Source organism: Agelaius phoeniceus, chromosome 11 (assembly GCF_051311805.1).
Source record: "Agelaius phoeniceus isolate bAgePho1 chromosome 11, bAgePho1.hap1, whole genome shotgun sequence".
In the NCBI taxonomy this organism is placed as follows: domain Eukaryota; kingdom Metazoa; phylum Chordata; class Aves; order Passeriformes; family Icteridae; genus Agelaius; species Agelaius phoeniceus.
The window spans coordinates 11,797,833-11,811,674 of record NC_135275.1 but is presented as its reverse complement, the minus strand read 5'-3'; the positions used below and the strand labels follow the sequence as shown (position 1 = coordinate 11,811,674).

At 44.8% G+C, this 13,842-nt stretch overlaps 1 long non-coding RNA gene across 1 annotated transcript; it reads left to right on the top strand.

Annotated features, from left to right (window-relative positions):
* The first annotated feature begins 1,067 nt into the window (after positions 1–1,067).
* Positions 1,068–13,617, top strand: LOC143695030 (uncharacterized). Its single transcript, XR_013183917.1, has 4 exons — positions 1,068–1,189; positions 1,924–1,973; positions 11,780–12,104; positions 13,253–13,617. It is a non-coding gene; the product is annotated as an uncharacterized LOC143695030 (long non-coding RNA).
* Positions 13,618–13,842: the final 225 nt, after the last annotated feature.

Sequence of the window (13,842 nt, the reverse complement as noted above, 5' to 3'; positions counted from 1 at the left end):
TACAAAAACAAACAAGAAAACCTTGGGAATAATCCTCTCTTAAAAGGATTATTTTTTGTACAGACCAGACTCACAACATTGGAAGTTTTCTGGAACCAGGGATTGTAATTTTTGTGGATTCACAGAACCTTAATGTTTGTACCTTAAAACAGCCTTTGCCCTTGCAGGCAATGGGAGCCTTTATGTTTACTATTTCACTTATGTATAGTTGCAGATAAATTACTTAAAATTCTCAGGTGTCTGCCTAGCATGGAATATTGGAAAAGGAGAAGAAATTCTTCTGTGCCAGAGGAGCATGGGTAGGAGGCAGATGAGCTGGCTCATCTCTTTGGGTAGGTGCCTTGGGTGGGCCAGACTTTCTGCTCAGTTTCTGCATCCCAACAGTACTGTTTACCAGTGTTATTAGCAGTGATACATTACAAATTATTAACATTTGGAAGTGGCTTGGATTTATTTGTAGAGAGATATTCTGGGCAAAAGAAGGATAAGTCGATTTTTTGTTTGTATTGGGTTTTTTTATTGGTTTTAGTTTGGTGTTTTGTTTTAGGTTGGCTTTTTTCCTAACTCCCCTTTTTTTTTTTTTTTAAATTTAGTTAGCTAAGTTTGAATCAATACTTTGACTCATATTTTAAACAGCAGCACCTAGGACCTCACAATTTCTGCCAGCAGAGCATTTGGCCCTCTTCTCTTTGCTGTGCTGCCTCCCTTCTGAAAGGTAATGTGGGATATATTGATCCCAGCTTTTAGGACTTGTTCTATTTCTGAATCCAGATTGCAGTATAAAGTATAAACACCATTTTAAAAGGAAAGATCTATATTAGAATGACAAAGAGAATAAATTAAAGCACTGTCCTGTCTCTCTGGTCTGCAGGCAGTTGTTAAGGAGGGAATGCCCAGTGCTGTCTACCTGAATGATGCTTTAGAGTCTCCAGCATCAGGGGACTTCAGTGAGCACAGTATTGATTTTTGTTCCTTCATTAAGCTTTTAGCTTTGCAAATGGTTTTCTCTGAAATCATTAACGTTGCAATGTGCAGCATGAGGGTGAAACAGCTCTGCTGCTCTGCAGGTACCATCTCTGATCCCTTCCTTCTTCCCTTCCTCTGTTGGACAATCATCCAGCTGATGCCCCTGCAGGAGAGTGAGCAGGAAAGGAAGTGAAATTGCACACCAGAACGGCCTCGGAACTGGGTGAGGAAGACCAATTTTTCAAGAAATTGGCAATGCTTTAAGCTTTCTTAGTGGTTGTGAGCCTGGGGTGGGAGAATTGGCACACAGTCAAGGGCTGTGTCTGGGTGGTACCTGGCTGTGGGTGTGGGGAGGCTGTAACAGCTCAGTGGGGGCTGAGAGCTGCCATCAGCATCTTTATTCCTGCTTGCACAAAGAACCTTAGGTAAATTCAGCTATCAGGTAAGCTCAGATTTTCTTACCTCAAGACTGAAGACAGTGCAGTGGTGACAGGGAAACATTGGAGGTCTGTTACTAACATCAGACACACGTTTGCTTGTTAGAGGATTAACACAGCTGAAGCAGTAAATCAAGATGGTTAGGGTTGTTTCAGGTTTATCCAGATACTTGTTTGATGGGATCTGCTTGCAGACAGGAGCATGTCACTGCAGACACAGCTTGGAGCAGCTCTCTCCCTTCCCTCTCCATGCCTGGCTTCGTGCTGTAAGGGCTGACCCTCAGCCCAGGGGAGTGGGAAGGCTGCTGCAGTACAGGTGGATGCTGTGAAGCTGTGAGCCTCTGGGGAAGATTGCAGAGACACCCACTGGTGTGCCCAGGCAGGGAGGGGATGGTCCCAGGGGAATGGTCTCCCAGCTGTATGGAGGGGAAGGAAGGGTGTTTGTGTCTTTGGCTTTTGTCTGTGTGCATGAGCCCAACGACCTGAGTGCTTCAAGTCTAATTATCCTGTTTCATTTCAGGACAGGACAAGGAGCTTTTTGCCCTTAGCACTCCTGACTTTGCTGCTGTGGTGAGTTCCTGGCAGATAGGGATGTCTGCCTGCCCTGTTACAGAAGGGAGGTGGATGTGATGTGGTCACAGAAGTGACAAGTGCCCAAGTCCTAGCAGCTTCTGTGTCACCCAGCCCTCATGGTTATTTCAATGTCAGTTCTTCGTGGGGAGGAGGGCTGGAAGGGACACAGAGATATTGTCTAGTGCTCTCTGCTGCCCCAAGATGGAGTCAACTTGCTCAAAGATTTGTTTTGGTGCAGCATAGCACAGGATGGGCTCTGCTGCTGTGACCAGCACTGCCTGTCCTCCTCCCACCAGACCCTGTTGGACTCCTCCTCTGCAGTGCAGGGCATTGCTGCTCATAGGAAGCTGCAGCTCCCTCCTGTCTCTGTGCTGTGCAGCCCTTTTGGGAATACTGCAATGCCAGAGCCCAGTTTATTTGCAGTAGCAGGTCTGCAGTCATGCTGTTTGGTCTGTGTTGTGATCCTTCACCTAAACCAGTAACTCACACACACAAATAGTGTGTGTAGAGCTGGAACATTTGATTTGTGCTTTGATTTAGTTTTTGTCTCCATCAGGACAGCTCAAATAAGAGGCAATTGCTTTCATGGCTAGAAAGTTTCCCAGGCTTGCTGTTAGTGAGTGTGATTCAGGAAGAGAGCAGTCTCTCACCTTAGCAAGCAGCAGAGAAGAATTTTCTTTTCTGTGGTCTCCTCCCTCCCCCCGTCCACTAGTGTGTAAAAACCTTGAGTTTTGTGTAAAGTTGTTAAACAAGCTTCTAGGCAAAATAAAAGATCAAAAGGGGTCTAATTAGTTGCAGTCTGCTTAGGAATTGTGGTTGTTTACCTAGTTTTATAAATTGACACTTTTAACATTAGAACTCAAAGCAAAAGCAATGTAATTATTCCGTTTTTTTGAAGCTTAGGTTTAATGTCTTTATTGAAAATTGGATATTTCTGTGGCATCTCAAGATGCTTTATTCTATCAAATCTGGAGCAAGTAATTTTTCATTTTGGATTGTAATGTGGTATAAATGATAAGGGCCTGATTCAGAAAGCTTTTTTCTGTCCCCCCCACTGGCAGCCTGACGAGAAAGCTTCGCAGTCACCTCACAATAACCCTGAAGATAATCTAGGGTTTGAGTCTTTGTGAAGCTGCTTGCTCTAATACAAGGGAGAGAGTGAGATTTCTGAGCTCTTAGGTAGGGTGCCCGAAGCTAGCTTGTCATCACAGGATTTTCAGCTCTTTTCATATCTCTTACCAGTTGTAGGATGCCAAGGCAAAAATGTATTTCTCCTATAACCTTTCTGTGCTGTGATCACGTCCCTGGGAGTACTATGTGCCTAATTTAAATCTCAGAGAAGGTAGCAGGTAGTTGAATGGAGAACATCTGGTGATTAAAGCAAAGGAGGAATGAGAGAGAGATGAATTCTGTTATAAATGTTTCAGTTTTGCTCTGACATGACCTGATCATGTGTCTTGTTTCCCAGTCTCTGATCATTTGGACATACCATGCATGAGTCAATTCCACAAGGTAAACCTCACTAAATCTGACCTCAGTAGCTTAGAGCAGCATGGATAGAGGAGGGGAGGGTCCTCATGAAGTCATGTTAGGGCTTGGATATGTTATCAATTTTATTTATACTGTGGCAGGAATCTCAGACTCCATTTAGAACCAGAAGCTGATGCTGCTGGTATTTTACTAATGCAGAGGAAATGATGCCTGCCCTAAGACCTAGCCACCCATCAAGACAAATGGCAAATAAAGGATTTGTGTGAGGGTGATTGCAGGAAAGAGTCAGTCCCTCCGTGAACTTTTAACTTTTTTTTTGGTGTTTATCTAAAAGTTCATGCAAATTGAGGTGGGTTTCTTTGATCTGAGAACTGTCTTTTGTAATTTCAACTGCTCCCTGGCTTGTGTCAGAAATACTGTGAGTGGGGTCTCCCCGGGGTTTTTGCACAGCCCTGGTTTTAGCTGGGCTGGGAGGGACGTGAGGCAAGACTTATACATCAGAACAGGGCTTGCAGTAAAGAAATTTTTATTGGCATATTTTATATTGTCCTAATTCAAAAGTTTCAGTTCCTGATGATCATTCTGGGCACTGGTTCAAAGTTTCATTTGCGCTTGGCTCAGCTCAGATGCTGGAGGAAATTTTCATGATGGGAGACAGGTCCTTTTCCTTCAAAAACAGAATTTCTCAGTAGATGGTAGGATTGGATAAGAGCTTCCTCTGAGAATCCAGAAGGGATTTGCTTGAATTTTTCTAACTCTGCTTCTCTGACACAGTGTGGTGATTAGAGGAGAGCTTTTCAAGTGTCCCTCTGAGAGCCTGAGCATGGTCTGGCTGCTTCCACCTGTGGGGTTTTCAGTAATTAGAGCTCACCAAAGGAAAAGCTTGGTGCATCCAAGTATTCTATAAAGGTTTCCCTGAGAGAATGGGTGTTTATTCTTTAGTAACCCTAAATCTTTTTATTGGCTAACTAGTAAAGAGGCATTGGCTTCTGAGGCTGAGACAGCTGCTTTGTGGCAAGGTTCAATTATTCTATGGGCATGCTCTATATGGACTGTGTGGCCATACAGCACAAGCACAGTCCAAGGTCTTTTCCCATGTGCTGCTTACACGATGCCCAGTGCTTCAGTGGGGAGAGGCAGAGCCCAAGAGCAGCTCTGTGAGCCACTGCAGAGAGTGATGCACACAGCTTAGGGACAATGTAACACCAGGCTGCTGTGAAGGGGAGTTGGCCCCTCTGTCCCACCCAGAGCCAGAGGAGATGGATGTTCTCCCTGGCTGTGTGCTGGGTCAAGGACTCAAACACTGTGGAACCACCCTGTGCTGTAAGACTCATTGTTAGGAGGGTTTGTGTCATGCAGAGCATCACCCCTGGGAAGCTGAGTTTGGACAGCACAGAGCAGCTTGCATCTGGCTGACACACTGCCCTAGTGGTCATTAAATAACACTTCAGTGTTTCAGAGCTCAATGGTTTTGTTTAAGTATCAAATAAGGATTTTATTTCAACTGAATTTAGCTTAATCATCTGGTTGTGTGGCTGACTTGAGTAGGTGCACTGAAAGTCTGCTGAATTCCCAAAATACACCAGAGTGAAAATCCTTATGATTTCCTAAGCTTTACAAATCAAGGAACTGGAGTGATGGGTTTGTGATCTGCAACTGAGGAGCATGAATGTGTGCATATGTTAGAGGCAGGAAACCAACACTTCCACCAGAACATGCAGCTGCTTCTTGGGTGAGGTGAATGCAGTCTGTGCTTTTTATTTCATCTTCCCCAGGTACCTTATACCAACATGCCCACTCTAAAAGTTTCCTTTAGACATATGTGATTCTTCCTTTTTTTTCTTACTCCTCAGGAAGTCTTGTAAATTCCCACTCTTGTTTAACCCCTTGGAAACTCACCCAAATTGGCCAATGCACTGCACAGCTTCCCTTGAGTCCACTGTATTGCCTCTAGGTAATGCCTGGTGCTTCACTGTCAATCCAGGAATTTCCAGGTTGTACATCACCAGGTAGGTAATAAAGAGAGAAATTATTACCTGAACGTGGGGTTACAACTGCACATTATTGAGCTGGATTAAACATGTTGTTGTATGTTTTATTGCCATATTTTGACTACCTACAAGCTAGAGCATTAATCATGTAATTAAATAACTTATGATTACCTAAAAATGCTCCCCTTTCAAATGGCTGTTGCAAATTTGTCATCTGCTCATTGTGATTCATTAAATATGTTGCAACTGGGTTATAATCTTCATTAGTTTCACAGAATAAATCCAAAAGCAAGAATAACCCTTTTTCTTTTCACTTAAACAAGCAGTCGTGGGTGTTGACATAGGTCTCCTTCACCAAGAGAAGTTTTCTCCAAAACTCACTTTCAGTGTTTCTGATTCTTGAGGGTTTCCTAGATTTCAAGAATAAGCCTCTCAAGAGCAACATTAGTAGCATACAGAAAACAGGGATTGGTAAAATAATATTAACTTCTATAATTTATAAGCTTGATTTCAGATTCTTTTCTTTTGACCATTTTGTTTTCATTCATCAGAGCACTGGGTTTTAATTTCCTTTTAACTGACAAATTTTGGAATCAGACAAGATACATTTCTCTGATTACTGCTGGACAAGGCTTGTAGGTAGAGATAGTGTCTTTTATTAGATGGAGCAGCATGGTTGGAGAGCTCAGGCAAACCTTGAGGCACACCAGCCCTCCAAATCTGAACAGAAGCTGTCAGTGCTGAGCTTATGCTGAATAAGCAGCTGCTTGGGGTTAGATCTGTGTGAATTAGACCATCTCAGAGAGGGGAAGGTGGTGAGAGTGGGTATCTCTAGGTCATGACAGCGACAGGGAAGTGCTGCCAGGTGATTTGTAAGCATGGTCTGGTACACAGGTGAAGGGTGGCAGAATTGTACAAGGAAGAGCCTTGTTGTGCCTTGAGTATGGGCAAGATGTGTTTCTCTTGAGTGATCTAGTAACAACACGAACAGGAAAGTTCCTATTTCATGCTTAGGAGTGTGTGTCCTTCTGAGATTGCTCAAATGCACTTCAAATTTTCTTCCCTGTTAATCTCTGTGGGCTTTTGCAGGAAGCTGGAAAAAAGGCTTCTACATCTACAGCTCCTTTGCTCTGACAGAGGCAGAGTAATCTTCAACATGGAAGCTCAAGCACTGTCCCTGGGGTTTCAAGCCCATGGAGAAGGTCATATATGACTGACAATGCAGAGCCAGTGAGATCTGCTGTTCTGGGTTTGTCAATTATTAGCCTGGTCTGACAAAGGTTCTGCCATGAGCATTGTGGTAACTTCTTAAGTTGATTGGGAGCTATTAAAGAGTGATAAAAATCAGATATTTCTGACCATGGTGATCAAAGGAGGAATTCAGTGATAGTACAATAGGTGCTTGGAATTCTCTGGGCATTGCCATCAGTATTGTTTAATGACCCAATGCTATGGCTATGCTGGGTAAATAGCAGCTTTGGCAAGAATAGAGAAAAGAAGTCCTTAGGACACAGGGGTTTCAGAGCAGTGACATAATTCATTGCAAACTGCCCACTGTCCTTGGACACTGGTGGCTGCCATATTGTGACTGGAATCCTCATTTATTCAGAAACCTGCAGATTTCCTCTCTCAGGTTTCACACACATTGCTTGTGGTCTAAAGGCAACAGTTCCGCCAGCTGAGCTGTCAAAGGTTTCTTTCTGTCTGAGGTTATACATACACATATTAAAAGCTGGGGTCAGGTGAATTTTGCCTAATAGGTTTCTGAAATTTCCTCCTCCTTTAAGAACAAGGGTAATTTAATGCTCCTGCCCTAATATAGGAATACACTGATTTGGGAGCACAAATCCTCCACTCTGCCACACTGTGAAGGGCTTCAGCAGCCTGTGCTAAGAACCTGGGAGCTCAGCACATGGAAGGTGTTGAGCCAGAAGCTCAGTGAGTAGGGCCCCAACATCCCATGGAATCCCAAAAGGTTTTTTACCCTCATTCCTCATTATCTTTCACTCAAAACTCATGGGCACCCTCACACTGCTTGGAGTTCACAGTGGTGGCTGGGAGGACATTGCCTTCCTGCATCTCAGGCCTTTGATGCCTTGAGTTCCCCAAATTCCCTGAACCTGCCATGCCTTGGAGCTGTGTGAATCTCCTTGTTCTTGCTGACCAACGACCAGCAATTTCCCAGGCATCAAGTACATGTGTGTGTGGTATCGAGTCATTTCTTTGGGGCTATTGTTTAAGGCTTCAAACCATGGAAGGAAACTGGGAGCCTGTTTAGATGCCACTAAAGGTCACTGGCTATTTTTATAGATTACATTAAAAGAAACCAAAACTGCACAAAAAGAATATTGAGGTTCTGCAATCAGGACTTTGAAAAATATTTTTGCTGCCTATCACAAATCACTACAAAGCGTATGCAAACTGATTTTTCAGGGGCTCACAGCTTGGACAAAGGTGCATTACTCTTCCTGTAAAAAATTATTCCCTGACACCACTGTGACCTTCCTGCCAAAATTTAAAGCAGAGCTCCAAATGATAGCACTGAGACTATTCAACCAAAAGCTTGCACGAGATATCAGCTGTTTGTTGTTTTTCCTCTTTTTTTAGCTGGGGTAAAAATCTTTCCTGTAGTAGATGAACTTCATTAGCTGAAATTTTCACCCTGAATTCCAGCAGGGCAAACAACCAGCATCAAAAGCTTTAATTCAAAAGATTAAAGTCTGGCAAAATTCTAAGCAACCTGAGTCTTGTAATAGTGAGTTTTGTGCAATGTGGTCAGCATATCAAAGGGAAATACTTTTTTCTGTCTGTTTTGATTTTGATGTCATTCCATCAAACATTTAACTGGTAGACACAGCATTAGGTCCAAACTCATTTTGAAGAAATGAACATTAGTCTGACATAAAAAATTGGGCTGGGGGCAGATTAGATGAGTGCCAAATGGTGGGAGAGATTTTAAAAAGGGGGCTTTGCAAACTGTGTCCCTGCAATGAACAGAATTGTTGCAGATCAGAAAACAGACCTTGAAGTGGTCTCTGGTGGAAGGAACAGGGCTTGTGTAGCACAAGGGAGTTTACCTACATAGCAGCCTCGAGCCAGGAATGCAAGTGCTTGGGAAAAGGAGGTCAGGCTGGGACCAGGGCAGGTCTGGCATCAGAGTGAGGTGGGCACAGGGCGGTGGACTTTGACAGTGTGGTGCAGCTGAGTGGTGGCTTGATCCAAAATCCTGCCAGCCTGCTGTCCTGGGGGAGCAGCAGGGCAATGTTCTGGTGGCTTAGAGGCAATTTGTGAGGTTAAACTGGAGGTTAGGAGGTGACATTGGGCCCCATGAAAATGGGTCAAAATGCTAATATGTACATATACAAAAACAGTGCAGGCAGGCAGCAAGCTTCTTGAAAAAACAGACTTGCAGTGACCAGACCTCAGACACCATAAAATAAGGAATAACCTTTGCTAATTCTCAGCCATTGCCCCTGCAGAGTGTTGCAGGCCAGAGTGGCAGGTGGGACTTACTCAAGGTCTTATCTTGAGTCAGAGCACAGCTGAAGGTTCATTCCCAGGTTCATGGTCTCACTGCTGGAACAGGCTGCCAGGAATTACTGGCAATGTGTTTGGTTTTAATCTTTGCACTGTTCTCCGGTGAAGTTCTCCAGACTGAAGCGCCTGGAATTTATCTCCAAAATATTTTGGAGGGGAAATGTGATCATAAAGCTAAAGCTTTGGGCTATGCATACTTCCTTTCAGGCTCCTAACAGGTTTGAGAGGGGTAAGTGTTAGTAACCTGCCTCCTTTGTTTCTTGACAAGAAAAGTAATTTAGAAAAACAAAAACCAAAAAACCAGAAACCATTTTAATTCCTCACACTGAGTTCATGTCAGCTTTAGCTTAACTCAACCCACATTGCAGGAACCTTAGGAGGCATTTTATGTTTGTTAAAATAGGTTTGAGTCTCTTACTGCTCTTATGTCACTGACTGGGGCCAGCAAAATCCTGTCCTTGGTGGCAAAAGTGAGAGAAAGCTGCTCAGCCCCAGTTCCAGGTTTGCTGAGCACACAGCGTGCCCAGCCTGTGCAGAAGGCCTGAGCCTCCAGTTCCTGTCCAGCTCCTGACACACAACCCTGTGCTTCCTCTCCTCTATCTCTGGAGCCTTGTAAGACCCTTCCTCTTCCCAGCATATCAAATTGCTGCTGTCTCAAGCTGACTGGCAGCAAATCGCTGTTCCCGAGTCCGCCCTTGAGTTTTTTCCAAGCAGAAGGAAAAGGCTGAAAGTTCCCAGTTTCTGCAGTCCCAGCTGTCCCAGCGAGCTCATTTCTGCCCTGCTGAGAGACACCGGGCGGGGTGAGAGCCTGAATGCAGCCCGGAGCACGCTGTCAGGTGGGCATGGTGCCTGCCTTCCCCAGCCTGACGGGAACAGACAGGGACAAAGGTAAGCTCCAGGCATGAAAAGGCTGCTTGTTGCAGCGTTTCATGGCCAGTGAGCATGACCAGCCTTCAGGGCTAATTACCAAAGGAGAGAGAAGTATGTTCTTGTCAGCAGACCTACAGGGTTACTATTTAATGAAGCAGATATGCAGGTAACTTGTTGGGTGAGCAAGTGACTGACTTGTGTCCGCAGGGATGTAGGCGTGTGTGACAGGACACTTCAGGTGGCTTTCAGCCCTTGTCTTCTCCCTGAGTGCATTTGGGCACAACTCTCAGCAGTGACAATCTGTATCCCATTTCCCTCCTCTCCAGATTTTCCCCTCTACCTTCTCTGCTCTCCTTTTACCTTTTTTCTCTACTATTGTCTTTTTTACACCCCTAGCACTTCTTGTGTATTCCGTCCTGACCTTTCAGAGCTCTCCACCTTATTTTTCCTCTTCTCTTTTTTTAATTACTGATGCTGAGCAGCATTGAACAGTGGTGTCATCACTATTTCATCAGGCCTGCCCAAGTTCCTGCCAGTGGTTTATGGAGCATGTGTGAGCTTGGGAAGGGCCAGTATCCTCCATGTGCCTCATCAGGGTCCCCTGCCGATGTCAGTTGCTCAGCACATCTGTCAAGTGTTACTTGTCCTTTTCTTGGGACTGCCCGTGGAGGTGTGCAGGGGGCTGTGAGCTCTGCCAAACCCTGGTGTGGTGCTGGCAGGGTTACAGCCAGACTCAGGATGTCTCCATGCTGCAGGAATCTTTGTATTGCTGCGTAGGCAAAGCCAAAAAGTTACTTGTGTGTTAATCCAGTGCCTGTGTTGGTCTCTGTAAAAGAGAGATGGGACAAAACATGCAGGAATTAATCAAATGGTGGTTTGGTTTTTTTCTGCCTCAGTCAGTGGATATGAGCAGATTCAATGGCTCTTTCTGAGTCCTAAACTCGTACTCCAAATTCATACAATACAGTCCATCCAGCATCACCTCTCAGACTTGTCCTGACTTCTAGACTGAGTAGGTATCACTAGGGAGGAGTAGCAGCATCTACAGTACAATACATCTTACAGATTGTTATGGGAATTACTAATTTACTTCACTGCAAGCTATATTTTGACCTGATAGCAGCAACCCTTGGTAGATGATCTTTCTAATACAAAAGTTGATTAGTACATGCATATTAGATAGTTATGGATCTCTTCTACCAGCGTCCCCAGAAAAGATAACTGGATTGTCAAAATTTCACCTGTACCTCCCATGGCATTGGGATAAACATGCCAGTTGAAAACTTATGAGACTGCAGAGATTTTGAAGCCCAACAGCCAAGGTGTGTATGGGGAGCACAGACTGCAGCAGGGAGGCTGGTGCAGGTCAGAAGTGAGATGCATTAGCAGAAACTCTGGGACAAGACCATGTCTGTCTGACCCAAGTCTGCTGTCCGTGACCTGTGGGCATGACCCTTTCTTTTTGTAGGAGAATATGACAATTTGAAAAAACACTTGGACTTGCATGTTCCCTGGATTTTTTGCTCTTTTCTCTGTAGAGAATGTTGGGGTTTTTTCCTGGAATATTAATCAAAAATGTATCTCAGGAAAAAGTCAGCCTTCCTTTTATTCTCCTTTTTGCTGCACAAACCACTTGATATGAGGCATTGATTTGTTTTGGGATATAGCATGAGCTTGGCCTTAGTTCAAGACTGCAAAAGTGGCTGCTACCCACAGGAGAACATGGGGCTGGGACAAGACAGTCAAAGCTGTGCTACTGCACAAGTGCTGTGAGTCCTGGCCTCTTGCTCTGGACTGCCATGGACAAAGCAGTCCTTGCTGGCTCCAGGACCTGTCACTGAGCACTTGAAGTGACACCAGAAAACACATTTCTTTACAGCTGTGCTGCTTCACCCTCTCTGCTTCTACCAGCAGGTTCCAGGCCATCTGTCCCCAGGGAAGGAAGGGTCCTGGTGACCTGGCAGGGGACATGGAGCTGCTGGCTGTCACAGCACCAGAGGAAGCAAGGAAGGATGCAACAGCATCACAAGCCGAGGTGGAAGAAGCAGAAAAAGCAGCTGCAATGCCAGAGGCAGAAAGCCTAGAGGGGAAGGCGGTCATTCCTGAAGGAGCAGCAGCAACCGTGGTGGGAGCATCAGAAAACCCAGCAGCAGAAAGAGTGGCTGAAGCATTTGCCAGGGCAGCAGAAAGAATTGCAGTAGCAGAAGTAGCCAAGGTGTTGCAGTCAGCAATAGCTGAGGTAGGCACTCCTGCAGCCTCAGGTGCCTGATGGGGTAGAGGGGCTGGCAGTGCTCACTCCCCTGGGCTGGGCTCACAGCTCCCAATGGCATGGGAGGCTGCAGCTCCAGCTCCAGAGCTAACCCTGACCTCTCAGCCTTAACCTCAGTGTGCCTCAGGTGGATCAGACCATATTTATACTTAGCATCAATCAATGGGATGAGATTTTATTTTGGAAAAATTGAAAGCAATGTGAAAAAAAAAAAAATCCCTGTAATTCCTGCTGAGAGTTTGTGTTCTTTTCCCATCTGGTTTCCCTCTGTCTTTTAGATGAGCTTTTTTTTCATGATAGCGGGCACTTTATCACGCCTGGTATAGTTAAGGTTACAAAGCACTCTCCATTCCAGCCCCGCTGGCCACATGCTCATCCTGTTCTAAAGCATTCATATTTGGGGATCAAAAAAGGTCCACGCGTGGTGTTTGCTCAGCCGAGAATTTTTATTTGACATTTGAGCAATTATGCCTTGTGTTGATCGTGAGTTTGCTGAGGGTGATAAACGCACTTTTCCCATTTGAAAAACCTGTCTTTTAACATTGACGATGTGGTGACAGATTTTCAGCAGGGATGGGAGTTGGATTTGCCAGGGCTCAGTGCCCACTCTGAGCACCAGATTTTCAGCTGTGTTCAGCACCCAGCAGCTTCCCGTTGGGTGTGAGGCCTTTGGACATGTTTGTTCCCATGTGTGGAGCTCGTTTGAAGAGCTGCCTGCCTGCAGCACCACTGAGCATCCACCTCCTGCTCTCAGGAAAATCTGGATCTCATCTCCTGGGCTCTGATTTCATTTTGGTGTGCAGGGTCAGCTTACCGCTATCACTGTTTCTTGGGCTCAAGAGTTATCCTGAGCACAGGGAATTTCTATAGGATATCTTAACTTATCCCTCAGCTTGGGCAAGTGGCTTCACTCAGGAAGGGCTTCTCAATGTCTGTTTGAGTTTTGGTGTCTGAGTTTTAGTGCATTTTTACATCTTGTGGAGATCAGCTGCATTTAGGTACATGCCAAAACAATTCTCTGAATCGGCCTGTGAATAGGTACCTTTATTTTTAAAATCAGCAGTTTGCTTTATAGTGGCTTTTCCAGTGCTCATATATTTCTTCTCTTGACTTTTCAGCTCAAAGGGAAGAGGAAGGACATGTGGATAAAGCCAAGGAACGCCACTCAGCAGGAAGAGGATTGGATGAAAGAGGGAGAGGTGAAATGAAATGGAGAGGTGATGTTCTGGGTCATACCTCCTAATGGCTTGTACCATCACTCCTGGAATGCAATAGGGCTGCCAATCACATCTCTTTTGTGATTCATTATACTGTTAAAAATAAATATATGGCACATTCTGCATGCAGTAATGTTGAGGGTCTGTCAAAGGTCTTTGTCTTCTGGTTTTGTGAAAGGCAGCTCTGCATCTGTTCCTCAAAGATGAGGGAGAACAAAATGTGCTGCTCATAAGGGAAAACATACTACAGGCATGAAATTACATTAAAAAAATACTTTCCTAGAATCTTAGAATATCCTGAGTTGCAAGTGACCCACTAAGATCATCAAAGTCACCTCCTGGCCCTGCACAGGACACCCCCAAGGCTTAAATTTACATTAAATATGCAGTCAAATTTTCATGTCTGTAGGATGAGAGATGGTCCATGGGAGCACTGCTAATGTGAAATAGTTTCAAATCCTAATAGAGCAGGTGCATTTACCAGTCAATCC